The sequence below is a fragment of the Pezoporus flaviventris genome, unplaced genomic scaffold, assembly GCF_033815535.1.
Source record: "Pezoporus flaviventris isolate CSIRO_AGI_PZ_B2104156 unplaced genomic scaffold, CSIRO_AGI_Pfla_v1 ptg000007l, whole genome shotgun sequence".
Lineage (NCBI taxonomy): Eukaryota > Metazoa > Chordata > Aves > Psittaciformes > Psittacidae > Pezoporus > Pezoporus flaviventris.
In genome coordinates this window covers 62,971,952-62,988,299 of record NW_026892555.1, presented here as the reverse complement: position 1 = coordinate 62,988,299, position 16,348 = coordinate 62,971,952, and the positions used below count along the sequence as shown (strand labels likewise).

The following is a 16,348-nucleotide window of genomic DNA, read 5'->3' as shown; positions in this document are numbered from 1 at the left end:
TACTTCAGGAGTGCTCTGTATTGGAATGCCTGTAATTCCCTGTGGAGTGACAAGTGATAGTATCAGCACAGGGTAAACACACTTTGAAGTATGTTAGAAGAATTACTAGATTCAATTGTCCTCTACGGAAACTGCATGGATTTCAAAATTGGAGATTTTTGTGGGAGGGAGTGTGCAGTTATGACGGGAAAAAAAGAAAAAATCTATGTGCTTCCTTTTTTTCTTTTGTAAATAGCAGAGGCAGAAAGGGCTCAGAAAGTGTAAAATAACTGACAAATGAAGTTATCCCATTTCAATTTTAGAAGGAATGGGAAGGGTGTTGAAAACAAGCCATTTTCCTGGCACTGTTTCATAGGAATTCCTGTCTTCTAACAATAATGATTTAAACAGCAATTGCAACTTCAAATTCAAGTTACTAAAAAAGCCTTCTGAATACTTAATGGTTGCAGCTTTTCTGTCCCCTTGAGTGCCAAGCACTGCTCAGTTAATGTCATGCGAGCCTTCCCCCAACTTCTGAAGTCCACAGTGTTTCAAATACAGACCTAAGGTTTTTGTGTGCCTGTTAACAGGGAAGTGCTTTCTCTCATTTAGCAATTATTACTTTTTTTCTCTAATCTCCGCCACAGGCAGTTAAATTTTACTCTGATCAACTGTCTTGTCTTTATATCACTTGTCTGAGATCTGAAGAGAGAGGCATGACTGAGAAAATGCTTGTGAACTGGCATTAATGTGATTTTAATTGTTTGAATAAGTTTTGGATTAAATTTGGCACTCTTTTATATGTAGGTTTGAATAGATAGTTTTTGTAGATGTTGGTATGGGAAAGTATGAACACATGGATTTGCTGCAATGGTTAGAGGTGCCCACATATGGCTGTGTTCTGACTGTAATTCTGTGCTCCATTGTATACTTACATCAATTATTCACCACCTTCTCTAACTTTGATCTTGCCTTTTCCTCTGAAATACAGAAGAATTGTATTAGCTGTTAGAGCATGATGAATTTTGACAAATGGCATGGGTGAGGAGAGTAAAACTGAAGATCTCTCAGGGCAAAATTCTAGCTACCTGTCACATCTTCTGCAGAGATTTTGCTTCTCTGGTACGCTTAGATGCTGCAGTACAGAATAATGATTTTGGTAGTGGACTTTGTTGCTACTATTTAGATCCTTGTCAGACTATTTAGGGCTTTATAGGCTTAAATTGTCCCTTTCACTTCCACCCAGGAGCTCCCTGATGGCTACTACCGTGGTGCTGAAGGTAGTAGTGTAATGGGCTTAACTCCTACTCATCCTTCCATGTAACAAGGTTTCAGTATCTTAGTCGTCACAGGCAAGCTCTTTCTGAAAAGTGCATTAGAAGTGACCTTATTTTGGCAAATCCTGCAGTGGAGAGGAAGCAGCATGGGGGGGTGGACTGGTCTCTGCATTAGAGTGCAGGAGCAGCCTGGCCAACCGAAAGCAAGCCCTGTGTTACAAAGAGGAGTTTCTTCTGTTTAAAACAAATTCTAACATAAATTGCTATTACGTTATCTCTGAATTGGTGAATTGTATATCACCTGAGTGCTAAATTCATCCAAGTATCAGATGATATGCTCCTCTAGTCCAGCATCTTCAAAAAGATGAAGCTGTGGGACTGTGTACCACAGGAAACTCCTTGCCTTCCCAACACTATCCAGAGGACTGGGTGAATTTAGCAGTCCACAGACTTTTAGCAGATACATCCAGATTTTTTACAGCAACCTTAAAGTGTGTTTTTTTTACTGGAGGTTTTTGCAAGACTAACACTTGTAGGCAATATTGTCTCATGGCTGAAGCACTACCTAGTTTATTATTTCTCACAGTCCTTTGCTGCACTGCATTGTACTGTGAGCTAATTAAAACTGTTGTCCCTCAGAAGTGACAGATTCCCCGCTCAGTGTTTATTTAGTCAGTCTGAACATGAAGAAAAAGTTTGGAAGTAAAAGCAGATCTATAATTGAGATTGCTGTACATAGATCTCACTGGATTTCTTGTTTAGTTCAGTCAGGCTTCACTGTCCAAGCAGTGAGATGGTTTGAATTTCTGAAGCCTTTTGATGTTTAAAGACGGTTGGCAAAGGAAGGACAAATCATGTCATCAATGATTCTGTTTTGCTAATCATTGTGAGGAGTTTGCAGACAAGCTTCTAGCAAACTACTTTTGGTTTGCTAATGCAGCATAAGGATCACGAAGGAGGATCTTCCTGAGGGGGACTTTGAAAGAGAGTAAGAAAAGGGATTTGTGGCCTAATTCAGAGAAGGAATTCAGAAATGCACCTGTAGAGCCCTCATTACTTTTTCTCACAAAGAGGTATGCTTGGAGCAGGCACACTTGCAATAGTAGAAGAAATAAAAGGCAAAACCAAAATACAAAAGCCGGGACAGAGTTACACAATTTCTTGTTAGAATTTGTAATTTAAAGAAGGTATTATATTTAGTTACATTATAAATTGCTGACTTTGAACTTGGGCATTCAAAAATGCATTGACTGCCATAGAAATGATGATCATTTTGTAAAATATTGCCAATGACAAAATATAAATTGTAGAACAGTCACCCTGCTTTCAATAACCAAAAAGATACTGAAACAAATTATTAAATCATCAGTTTATGGGCACATAGATAATAAAATAACACAGCAATATGAAACAGCCAACATCAATTCATCAAGAGCATATCAAGTCAGATCAATCTGTTTTCCTTTTTGACAGTATAACTGACCTAGTGGATTCAAACAAAGCAATGGATGTGCCATATTTGGACTTTAATGAGGCTTTTGGCATACTACAAGTTACATTGTCATACACAACTTAGGAAATTGTTCTGAATGAAATTGCCATCTGGTAGGTGCATCCACTTGTTGCAGAAATGTAGCAAGAAATAGTTATGATAGCTCACTTTCAAACTGGGAGATGTTTTATATAATATGCTTTATAGGTTTTTCCTCTGTTTTGTTCCAGTTTCACTAATGAGCAGAAAATGCTCATCAAAAAGTTGTGGGTATTTTGTTGGGGGGTTTGGGTGGGTTTTTGTTTTGTTTTGTTTTGGTTTTTTATAATTATAAGAAGGGAATATTTTGGAGGACAAGATTAAAATATAAAAGTCATGGAAGTTCAAAAGAGTTATCTAAAATCAGTGAAATTACATTGAATAAACATGCAAGAAGTTCTCCAGTTACTAAGGCAGAATAAAATGTCCAGAAAAATTTTGGTAAGTGTGACAATGCCATACAAAGGGGCAGGAGTGGATCACAATCCAGATACAAAATTAGAGTTTAATACTGCTGCTACAAAAATAAGGAGCAGATGAATAGCAATGTTTGTATGTAAAGTGTGGGAGACAGGAGGTATTTTATTTTACATGTCATTTTAACTACAGCATTATGTCAGATGCTTAGATTTCAGACAAAGGTAAACAAGTTGCTAAGAGTCCAGAATAAAGTCAGAAGTATGAGAGGTTTAGAAAATGGCTTGTGAGGGAGATTTGAGACTTTGCTGATTTGTTGTGCCTTCTTAGTTCTAAACTGAACAAATATGAGAAAGTTTGTCATAAAAAGAAGGGAAAAATATTAAGATTATTATAGTGAGAAGAAATTAGAAATTTCTTGGAGGATAGGACAAAGTTATTTAGCTTGATTTACCCAAGAGAGAGTTAAGTTAGATGCTAAGAAAAAGTGTAGGGACAGACTGTGCTGGAACATGCTAACTGTGCAGTCTCCTTCACTGGAGGTTTCTGAGGACACATTGGATGAATGTGTAATCAAGAGTGAGCTGGGTACACTTCATCCTGTCTCAGAGGTTTCTTTCAGCCTGGCTTTGTGTGATTTCTACTTAGTAATGCAAATGTCTGAAATTAGTATTTAGGTGGATTCTAGAAAACAGCTCTTAGGTGGATTCACGAGAAAATATGTCTGCCAAAAGACTGGCAGCAAAGCCTGCTGAGAAGACCTTGACACTAGGATTAGGGGGTGAAAGGGAGATGATGACCCACAGTCCATTGAAAAACTGGTGGGTTGTGTTGTCAAGAAAGCACAAAGGGTATGGTAGACAAGAGAGAGCCTCAGAATGACAAAGCAGGGTAGAGGAGGCTCACTTCAAGCACATATATACAAAGAGGGAAGTGCCAAGGTGATAGCATCATGGGGGAAGCTCTCATACTTTCTGAGAAATCAACAGCCTAGAGCACCTCTCTGAAATACCTATACACTAAAGCATGCATGTAGCATGGGACAAAACGAGGAGGAATGAAAAGCATGTATGCAGTTGCAGGTCTATGACCCCTTATAGATATGGTGAAAAGACTCCCACAGCCAGTGGGCTGCAGTGGATGGACACATGCTCTTTTGCAAGGACAGATGAGGAAAGTTGTGGGGCATTCAGTTTTTTTGTAAGAGACCAGCACAAATTCATGGAAACTTGCCCTGGGAGAGACAATGAGCCAGTTAGTGGTTCATGGATTAGGATTAGGGGGCAGACCATGTTGTGACAGATATCTGCTACAGACTGCCTGATCAGGAAGAAGGTGTTGCTATTTTCAGACAGGGGAAGAAGCCTTATGTTCAAAAGCCCTGTTTCTCATGGGGGAGCTAATATATGCTGGATAGCAACTCAGCGTTAAAAGAAATCCTGGGGATACATGGAATGCATTGATGAGAACTTCCTAGCAGTGATCCAGCTGTGGCTGACGGTCCATTTGAATGGATGCTCCCAAACAGGGAAAGGTTGGGGATATAAAAGTTGGGGGCATTAAAGGTGGGGGAAGTCTTGACTGCAGTGACCATGAGGTGGTAGAGATCCCAATCCAGAGAGAAGAAAAAGGCAGCAAATAGGAGAAGTATAGCTCTGGATTACAGGAGAGCAGACTTCAGCTACCTGGAAGGGTCCTACAGGAAATGGTCATGGAGAAAAGAGCAGGCCAGGAGAGCTGGTTTTCAGGGGTTGCCTTCTCCAAGCATAACAGTGAGCCATGCCATTGTAGAAGAAATCAAGCCATAATGGCAGGAGGCAGGGAGGAGGCAGATAAGCAGGGAGGAGCTCCTGACTGGACTGAGACCTAAAAAGAACTTGTACAAGAGGTGAAAGCTGGAACAGCCTTCTGAGTATGCAGGAATGGTGTTATGAAGGCTAAAGCCCATCTGCATTTGAATCTTGAGAGCGACAGAAAGCGAAACATGAGGGATTTTTTTTTTTATCGTTTCATCAACAGAACAGCAGAGACTTGGGAAAATGAGGGCCTTACACTGAATGAGGCAGGGAACTTGGTGACCAAGGACATGGAGAAAGATGAGGTATCCAATACCTTCGTCACCTCAGTCTTTACTGATAAAATTTGCCCTGAGGAACTGCAGGCTGCTAAGACTAGTAGGAAAGTCTGAAGCAATAAAATTTTATGCTCAGTTAGGGGAATCACATTAGGGAACATTAAGCCAAGTTGACATACACAAATCTGTGGGACCTGACTCAATGTGTCCATGAGGACTAAGGGAGCTGCCAGAAGTCACTGTAAGACCACTCCTGATTATCTTTAGAAGGTTGTGGTGACTACGGGAAGTTCCAGGGGACTGGAAAAGCCAAAGATCACAGCTACCTTCTGTAAGGGCAAGCAGAAGGATCTAGGGAAATACAGGCCAGTCAACATCACCTTAATTCCTGTGGAGGTAATAGAGGAGTATCATACACAGAGGTTGCATGTCCACGACATTGAGGGTCTGCTCAGTTCTGTAATCTTGCTGTTCAAATGTCACTTACCCTTTTCTGTCTCAACAAAAAGTAAACTATAACCTTTAGCATCTCACAAATTCTTGTGAAGCTCCACATAGCCAAAGAGTATCTTCCAAACAGCGCAGTCCAACTTCATAGGTAGGGATCAGACTTAAAAAAAATATACCTGTTTATTCTAAATCCACCCATTTCTAAATGACCATCGTAATGCCATAGTTGGGCTTAATGAAGTGCGGCCATCTGGGACTAGTGTATATATGTGAGAGAGAATGAAGATGAGATTATCTGGGTGCAGACTGATTCCAGTTGCAAAAGTAATAAATTCATTTATAAGTGAACAATTTTCAGGAAGTTTTATTTGCAGAGTGAGAAATTAATTGAAGGCATGGGCAATTTTCATCTTTTCAAGCAGCAAGGAGAGCAAAATAAAGGGAAACAGTGAATATAATCAGGATGACACCAAAAAGAAGCAGTCACTTTTAATTGTTCCTGGTGACAGCATAATTTTTTCAAGAGTATGATCAGAGATGTCTGAAAATGACTTTCAATAGCACTGAAAATGTGAATTGTACCCAGTCAACTATTTCTATGACCAAGAAAGACAGTTACATAATAAGTCAGACACTTGGAGGGGATAAATCCATAGTTACACATTTAAATTATTTTAAAAAACAATAATTAAGATATAGATGAGACACACACGCAAATTTTCTGTCTATGGATAACCTGTGTGTTATACTCTCGATGCAAAACAAAAAAAAAAGAATCACCTTTGTAATTCAAAGGGAAGAATTATACAGCTTTATTAAGCAAGGCCCTGCTCTGGATCTCTTCTGAGGCTGTGGAGGAAAAACTGTCTCAAAAAAAAACAGTTATTTTAACATTTGCATTTGTTCTAAGCTAGCAAAAACTAAAATATCTAATATTTTTCTTACAGCAAAATGACTTATTGTGATAAGCTTGTTTTCACGTTCTTGAATATCATGGCTGAGACTGCCCTGTTCCTGATTCTGGGGATGGTTCTGCATGGGTTATGGCATTTGCAGAATTTAGTGTTGTTCTCACCATTGCTGATTAATAATTGTCTTGAAGGAGTTTGCCAAAGTAAGAAGAGTCCGAGAAAACTACAGCCCTTCCAACACAGTTTCCTTTGCTAGGAGTGGTGGGCACTACTGTATTTGTAATGATAATGAGCTGTCTTGTACCAAAAGAATCTCAAACTGACAAAATGTGTGTCTAATCCTTGCTGCTGGTTGAACTGTGAAAGTAAGTGAAGCGGATCTGATAATCTGGCCCACATGACTGCTTTACATGGTAAACATTATCAATAAACACTTAATTTCCTGTATCCTCAAGGAAAATTGCTTGGGAAGAAAAGACTGCTCAGGAGTGGCTTTTGATAGCCTCTTTTCAAATGCTTATCTTCCTGGATCAGCAGGCAAGTCTTGTCTGTTAGGAGGGCTCCACTCTGTCTCCTTGTTTGGGATACCAAGGGTAATTCAGCTGCATCTGTATCTCAGTTTTCATCATGTTTTGTTCTGCTGTAAATACCAGTTTTATTGAAGGATATCAGCCTCTCTGGTACTCCTCTGTTGGCTGGAGATGTGAAATTCCCCAGCTCCATTTTTTTAGAAGTGCATCTCCCAGAGATATAATGAATGGCATCAGGGTTTGGAAAAAGCACTTGATAAGTGCTCAAAAGCCAGCTTTGTTCATTCTTTGTGGTAATTTGCTCTAACGTTTGCTGCCTTAATAGGGCTTACACTGCAAAACAGTGCTTCCTACATGACTGGCCTTTCCCACTATTAGAATATTGCATTCTTTGTGTTTGACCTGATTGCAAGAAGAACTTTCACATCAGGCTGCTGCTGGAATTGTTTTGCATGAAAAACACTAGGACTGTGTTTTAGGCACTCCAGAATCTCTAAACACCAAACCAAACCAAAAAACCCCAACAACTGTCACTATCAAGGACAGAGGACAAGTGCAGATGCCATTTCTGCACACTTGGGATATCTGTGTAATGTTTGCTGTACAGAGCAATTACTCTACAAATTGTACTGCTTTCATTGTTTAAATTAAAAAAAAAAAAAAAAAAGGTCTTTAACCACTAAAAATAGCTGTCTGAGTAAAATGTGCTTCTGGCCTATAGAAATAGCCTTGCAGAAAAATGCTTCAAGGCAAAAAGAGGCAAGTCTGAACTTGACCCACATCCAGAGATTTTTGTGAACATAAATTCCATGGGTTGTTGAGTTGGTAACGATTAGAATTGCAGAAAGTTTTTTCTTATAGTTTTCCTCATGGCAATGCAAAGCAGCAAGAAGAATGAGTGCTAAAACAGTGCATCTGTATCACAAATCTAAAAACACTGGTAAATCAGAAAGTCAAGAAGTAATATTCTAGCTTCGGAAATATTACCAGGTAATAATAAAGATGCTTAGGTATGTATCTATAAGTCTAGCTGGATTTAGTCATAGAAATATCAGCTTATTGCCTTGAAGTTTTGATGATGTTATCATGAGCTTCATGCTTTTGAGGGTTTTCTCAGCTTTCTTATCTCCTCTCCTGAAAAAAATTTGCCTTCATTTGAAATGGTTTCTTTGTTGTATTAATTTTAGCAGGATACTTCTCATGATTAATATGTCTGTCATGGCCTTACTTCTTTGAAATTAGAAATGAACTCATTCCTGACATTACATAGTCTGCACTTTATTGCACATTCTAAAAATTGTGAGACTGCTGCTTTTCTCACTGTCCCCTTAATTATCCTTAGGACATATGTAGACTTGTCATTAAAAGAATAAATATATTTAAACTTTTTTTAAGTCCCTATGAACTCAATATCACATACATTTTACAAACACATAAACTAAGATTAGAGAAGGGATAAACTAGGACATAAATGAAGTTTTTAAGTTCTACATTTTTCTTTGGCCCTTGAACCTTAAGGTAGAACAGAGTATTGGGAGGCAATTCTTGTATTTCTTTAAAATCCTGTCAACTGTAATTCCATAGAGTGGGCTCGGGTGTATGTGTGGAAACACGCTGCTGGCAGAAAGCATCCCTGGGTTGCCCGTGCTACCACCATCTGTGACATATGTGCTATTTGGCAGAGGGATTTTTCTGCATTTCCCAGGAGGCAGGCCCCATCCATCCCTTTGCTGTTGCCATGGCCACATTCTCTCTCAGCATCCTTGAGTGGAGAAGAGTGTGATCATGTTGCTTCCCCAGGAGATTGCCTGTGTACTTTCCACTTCCTTGTGTGCAACATCAGCGTGCCAGAATGATGATTCTTGGTGGTGCACCCAGTAAAATATAGCAGGTTTATGAGATTTTAACCGCAGAAGAGGACAAACCAGAGCCTTGTCTTCAGCTGCAGGCAGTTTGTGCTCCTCATTTTAGCACTGAATTTGGGAGTCTTATTACTTTAAAAAAAAAAACAAAACAAAACCAAGCAAAACAACAAAACAAACAGAAAAAAAGGTACTTATAAACATATATTCTCTCTAAATACATAGTTATTATATGATACATTATACCTAGAGGATATATCCAACCCATGAAATGTGGAGTTGAATTTTGAAAAAAAAATAGCCGCCCCTGCGACCTGGTTCACGGATTATCTCCTCATATACTCACTTTAGCTTATTTCACAGCAATCTCATCAATATCAGCAAGTATGCCTGGTTTTATAAGAATAGCCTTGGTTTCTCAGTAAATTAATCTCTTTCTGTTAGCTTGATTTGGTGATAACATTGTACATTAAAAGCAGCTGCTCTGTAAAGATTGAAATGAGGACTATGCAATAACCCCACAGAGAAGCAATGCCAGGCTGTGAAGTGCTCTTTTTTTTTGTCCGGGTGACAACATTATGAAAAATCAATACAAAAAGAAAATTTAGGATGAGAAAGAAAACGAACATAACTGTGTCTCCACTGTTGTTGCTCTCGGACAAAGCTTGTTTCTCAGTGTAAAACCTTGTTAAATGGGCAGAGTGGAAAAGATGGCTTAATGCTGTGAGGTGTGAAAAATGAAGTTCTCAGACTTTAGAACTCTGTCTTCCTTTAAAATAGTGAAGACCAAGGTTATTTGAAGTTAGTGAGACAGGAGCCATTCTTCTGTGCCCTTCAGTTAAAGCAGGATTTGGGCCCACATAAGAATGATGCTGTCTGCTGCACTCTTTTCAGACTCTAACGATATGACGACTTCTCAGTTTAGTGTGATGACTTTGACAATCATTGTTACCTCAGGTAAGCAGGGATGGGGAACAAATCACCACCTTATAAATGCCTGTCACCGTAATAGAGTGACAGTATAGTCCATGACTAAGGAATAGGAGCTTTATTTCAGGGAAATCATGGGAACAGTTTAAACAGTAATGGGTAAAGATAGGAAAGATTTCAAGTGAAATACAAATTTCAGACAGCAAACAAAAACACAGTTTAAAGGTCAGGTGGCATAATCCTTCAATTGGGATATTAGCAGTGTGTAAGACTTTAGCTTTATTATTTTTTTTTACTGGAGACAGGCACTCAACAAACTCCAGCATACATTGTGTTTGCATATACTGTGGGATATGGAGTTGAGTAAGCAGGGAGTTACAGTCCTCCAGATCCAAAACAATAACTCAGAAATAACATCCTAAAAATAAACAGAAGAATTGAGTGTGAGGCTTTCACACTGTCTCCCCGGCTGAGCATCTGCTCAACAGCTGAGGTAGATATGTAAATGCAAAAAGCAAACCTCAGTAATTTGGGGTATGGCACAAGTCCCTTTCTCCTATGAAAAGCGATTTTTACAACCTGCTATGCTCCAGAGTGTAGAGCCACCTGGTGGTGCTTTGCTATGTTCACGTACAGAACCCAAAATACTCTATTTTCAATGTTCCTTTGGTTGTTACTCTTAGGATTTCTATTTGCAAAATCTGCGTGGCCCTCTAATTTTTCGTGCTGTTTTTTCTTTGTGTTGTTTTTGTGTTTAGTTTTTTAGGCGTGTGATTGTCGTTATTTTTCACCAAAATATATATTAACGAGGCTTATTGTCATGACAGAGCTGGACAAACGGTTTTAACCATAATTTGTGAAATGACTCCGAAGTGCGAATTCACTTGATCTGAAATATCTTACAGATGTAAACCCAATTCGCCAAATAATTTCACGTGAAAAAAAGCCCGCTTCAACCAGACAAGGGAGTTTGAGCTGCACAAGGGGAATTAGTATCTGCCTGCTGGCTCAGGCATTACAACAGTGTCACAGACTGGAAGGGACTCGATTCAGCAATGTTAAAATCCACCTGCTGCAAGACTGAAGGCTGAGGAGGTGGTACTGCTAATCAAATTATACGACATTCTGAACAACGGCTTCCTCACTCTTCCCCCTTGAGGTTGTTTTATTACTTATTAAATACTGACATAATTACACAAAAATGAGAGCAGCCTGTGACTGATTTTCCAGTCACGTGGCTGGGACATTTGCTGGGTAGGCAGTATATGCATCAGTGTTCACATGAGTTAGTATCTACTAATACACTTAACATCTATTAATACAGTGCAAGAACATCAACAGGTAAAATGTAAAGCATGCTGTCCATTATAGCAGCAGGGTAAGGCACTTTCTAGGGATGTAGGAATTAGGAATTCAGATATCCTCAAGCAAAGATATCTGAGCTTGGAGCTCCTTAGCTGCAAATCCCTGAATGATTGAATGAACTCATCCTTTCTTCCTGGTTTGGTGAGTCCAGGCTTTCTTTAGCATTGTTCTTTTAACAGGTTTCTGGAACAGTGTTTTCTCTAAGGGCAAATGAAATGTTGTTGCAATTTTTTACAGAAAATTACTCTTTTTTAGTTACAGTAGGACAAAAAAAGAGGTGATCCACGTCAGACGTGGATGTTTGAGTCAAATCTTGTTTGATTCAGGTAAATCTAAAAAATCTCACAGCCTTAATTCCAAGTGAGGGATATTTCATTAAGTACTCATATTCCTACTGACATTTGAAAAAAGGAATTCACAAAGTGCTCCACCTATATTTTACAGCATAGTTTAAAGAGAGTGTTGGAAATTCAGGTGCTGAATTTCAGAATTCACTGAAATCATTCACTTACAGTGAAATCGATAATTATAATCTATAATAGTACATATTGTAGTCCATAATAATCCCTCCTTATGGTGAAACCATAATTCATATTAAATGGAGGTCATGAAAGTAACATTCTTTTGTGAGCTAGGTCACACGTGATCTTCAGTCTGATGAAGCAGGAAACGAGGATAGAAGTTTTATCCTTCTTTCAGAATTCTGACACATCCTTTTGCCTGAGAAATATCTAGGAAGTTATCTCTTTGTAGGAAGCAATGGTATGCATAGTTATTCTACTTTCTATTGTTCTAAACTGTCACTTCTATGTAATAAAATAAATAAGTGATGCAGAATGGTAATGAGAAGGTTGAGTATGCAAGATAGTGTGGCTTATTTCTTGGAAGAGAGATTGGAATGCCTCTTATCTATATCCTTTTGCAGGGCAATCCACTTTTCTCACAGTGCAATTTACCCATGATCTCGCCACGTCCCCTTCTTTACAGCATGGTTATATAAAACCCATTTTGGGCCTGCATAACACACCCCTTGCTTTCCTGAAGGGTCAGGTGGGCTGTGTATCCTCAGATCAATCACATTGTGCACGTCTGGCTGATTTGACATCGCTGCTCATTCACCATAAAGGTCTAATCCACATTTTCTCCCTCTGGTACATTGCTGGTCGCAGGAACATGCAGGGCCACTCTGGGCTGAATCAGTGTCCTGGCAGGGTGCGCACAGCCTCAGGAGTAGAGGCTAAGCACCTGGCTTATAGAACAATCAGTCCAATATTAGCACCCATACTTTTCAGATTTCTCTGCTTTTAAAATATTTCTCCTTAAACATATTTCTTTTTCTTTTTTTTTTTCATATTTTTAGTCCTCATTTTCTTTCCTTATTTTTTCAAAATGCATTCTTTGATCAATATACTTTATGTCAGAGGCATTTCTAATCTGAATGCCAGAGTAACAGTGAATGTAGTTTCTCTGCTTAGGTGCTGTTTTGTCTAGAAGGTCTTTCAACAAGACGTCTCATCAGTTTGGAAAAAAATTAAAAGATGGAGAATTCACAGCGCCCTTTCATCATGCTTCACATTATTATATAACTTTGTCGCTAAGTATCTTCATGATAAAGATAATAAAAAAACCTGTGTTTACCAGCATAAAATAGGTAATTTCTTATGTTGGACTTTATTTCAGATAAAGTATAAACCATAATAGATGCTTCAGAATAAACCTTAGCTGCTTTATACTTTTCACCTGGTTTGTTGCATGTGAAACCCTTTTATTGCAGTTCTGTCCTACAGAATCAGCTACTCACTGTCAGCATTCAAGTACAGTTGCTGATTTTACAAACATACATATCCACCTGTCAACCATAATTCACATTAAATGGAGGTTGTAAAATTAACATTCTTTTGTGAGGTAGGTCACATGTGATCTTCAGTCTGACGAAGCAAGAAACTAGAACAGGACCAGTTTGTGGTCCTAAAATTCCTGCTGTTAATGTCTAAAATACATGTGATTAAAATTTCAATCAGCATACCTCCTATATAACTGGTGATACCAAAAATTGCAATTTTATTTGGAATACCATTTCTTTGACTGGTAGAGTTCCTTTATTATTACAGGAATTGAAGTAAAGCGCTATCACGTTCGGAACATCTGTGAGCTTTTTACTGAAGCAAGTTCAGCAGAGAGCCGCTAACATGGCAGTGTCCAGAACACTTGACCTGAGAGGAGATGTGGAAGGAATGGGTCTTGTTCAGCCTCCAGAAGAGGAAGCTTCAGGGTGGATTAACATCAGCTTTCCAATCCTACAAAGATGTTAATGAGAAGACAGGGTGAGCTTTTTCTCAGAAGTGGATAGTGGAGCATGAGAAACAACAGGCACAAATTGAAATGAGAGGCTTGACCCAGACACAAAGAGAACCTTTGTCACAGTGAGCACAATCCTGCATTAAAATAGGTTGCCCAGAAAGGTTTTACAGTCTCTGTCCACTTTAAGATTGGACTGGATGAGTAACTGGGTCTGATTTCATAGCTGACCCTGCTTTGAGCAATGGATTAAACTAGAGATAGGTCCCTGAAGTCTCTTTCAACAAGAATTTTCTTGTGAACCTACAATACATTGTTTTAACGGAAAACTGTCTATCAGTATGTCAGAAACATACTTAGAAACAATACTGACACAGTAAGAGTTACATGAGCAAACCTCAAAGGTTTAGCCATCCCAAGAGACCTCCAACAATGTCATGTTAAACTGGATTTGTACCAATAAAGGAGCTTTGCTGTGATTATACGGAATGATCCCAAAAGCAACAAGAGAATATTATTTCCTTTCCTTGTCACAGGCATGGAAATGTCTACAGCACGGTTGACATTGGGAAGGAAGAATTACAGTCATAAGGAGTTCTGACAGGAGGAACTTATAAAGTGTCTTGTTGTGTAATGCTGGCTATGCGCTAGAACAGGTTGCTTCTGCTTCTCTCATTCTTTTTAAAGAATTTAGCTTAAAGAATCTAAATCTTTGAAGCTCTGCAGCCTTTTATGGAGTTATTTGCATTTTATTTAGATGTAAGATTCACATTAAGTAGAGCTGTTTCTGCTTATCTCCTCAAGATAATTTGCTGTGGCTGTCAGTTTTCTCTTTCCCAGCCAGCAGGGTAAAATCCTACATGAGATGCGCTAACAGATTTCACATATTGTTGAGTTGCCTATTTAAAATACAGGTTATTTGTGGTGACCACAGAAGAAGCTCTAAACATAACTTCTCTTTTCTCTATGCTTTAACTTACACAGTATAAGGAAGTTCATTTCAATGAAGTGCTCCCTGAAGGTTTCTTCTTGTTCTTGATGTTGGTTTTGGAGACTTGCTTTAAGGTAGTAAATCTATGCTTCTATCAGGGATAAATTTGGCCCTGGATTTGTCATGTCATTAATTTACCATCTAGGAACAAAAATTATAGAAATCCAAATTAAAATATTCAATGAAATATAACACTAGCACAGACTCTAGCAAACTGTCAAATGATGGGTTTCTGCAAAGATGCCTTTTCTTTTCAGGCATGTAAGAAATATTTAGCTGACAAACCTCAGTATATGAGCCCTTTAAGGAATAATTGCTTTGAAAATGAAAAGAACAGCCACAAAGCGTTAGTCAATACATCCAGTTGTTAAAAAAAAAAGCCCTAAATATATCCTACATGCTCTAATAGTCATATATGAAGAAGGTAGAAACTTTCAAACTCTTTTGTAGGACAAACCTCCCACTTTCAAGTATGAAGCCTAGAAAGAAATGTAATTCTAATAAATAAAATGTGTAGTAGTCAAAGAGGATACCTTTGGAGTTTTTCTTTTCAAGTACAGTAGAAGGTGAAATAGCCTGCCTTCAAACACCCTTTGGGTGTTCTGAAAGAATATGAGATTACCGTTCCTTTCAGACATCACAAAAACAGCACAGACTTCCAGTCCTTTATATTTTCTTTAAAGTACTTTGTGCATAGATACGTTATACTGAAACATTCTCTCCTCAAGAATGCATGAGAAAAAGTATGAAGAGCAACAGAATTTGAATGCATACAGATTTGAGCAATTTCATACATTTTCAAAAGGTTCTTTTACAGTGTCTATCTCTCTTATCACAAGACACCAAGTTGTAAGTATATCAAAAGAAAAGAACTTCTATGTATTATATAAACTGCTGATCCAGGTAATCATTGCTCTAATATAAAAAATAGATTGTGTTATTATTACCTTAAAATTTAATAGTGAAAGTCATATGATGATGCTTTTGGTTTGCTACTTTAGCTGAAAAAGCAGTTAACAGTTCAGAAAAAGCTGGATTCATACATCTATGGGTTAGAAATAAATACAAAAATGTGTAGATTTAACCTAGCAATGAAATGCCTCAAAATTGGTATGAAGATCACAGTAACTTTGGAAGTTTTAAAGTTGTTGTGAATATTTAGGTAACAAACTTTACAACTGACCATGAGTTCATCAGTCCAGTTAAATTTAAATAGTTGTGAGACAATTTAAGAGGATTAAGGAAGGGCAGCAAAGAGAAACATAATGTTAGAGTTTCCATTCTGAAGAGCTATTTTATAGCTGATAACAATGGTAAATGTGAATGGCACACAGTGATGAAAGTAGAAAATACAGGAAGGCAAGAAAACAAAGCTGAAAAAAGAAATTTCAAATAACAGGAGGACAACAGAAATTTTGAAGAATTGAGTTCAGATGCTTTCTAGAACTCAGAAAATACATAGGAACTAATACAATAGCAGTATATAAAATAATTGATGGTGAAAAAGGCCAAACAGTGTATTTATTTTCTAATGTGACCTAAGCAAACTGCCAGCAGAAGCCTAAATTTTGCCAACACATTTTTAAAAGATGAAAGGGTGTACTTTGTAGACTATGCATAAGTAACCTGCTGAACTCACTTGTGTAAGAAATACAGAAGAAAAAGGTGAAGTAAAAAAAAAAAAAAGAACAGTCTAACCTTATACAAGTAATAAAGATTTTACTGCTCCTTCA

General features: G+C 38.1%; 1 protein-coding gene across 3 annotated transcripts in view; it reads left to right on the top strand.

Moving 5' to 3' along the window:
- Positions 1–16,348, top strand: part of GABBR2 (gamma-aminobutyric acid type B receptor subunit 2) — a 445,208-nt gene that overhangs the window by 367,775 nt on the left and 61,085 nt on the right. The window lies entirely within an intron of this gene.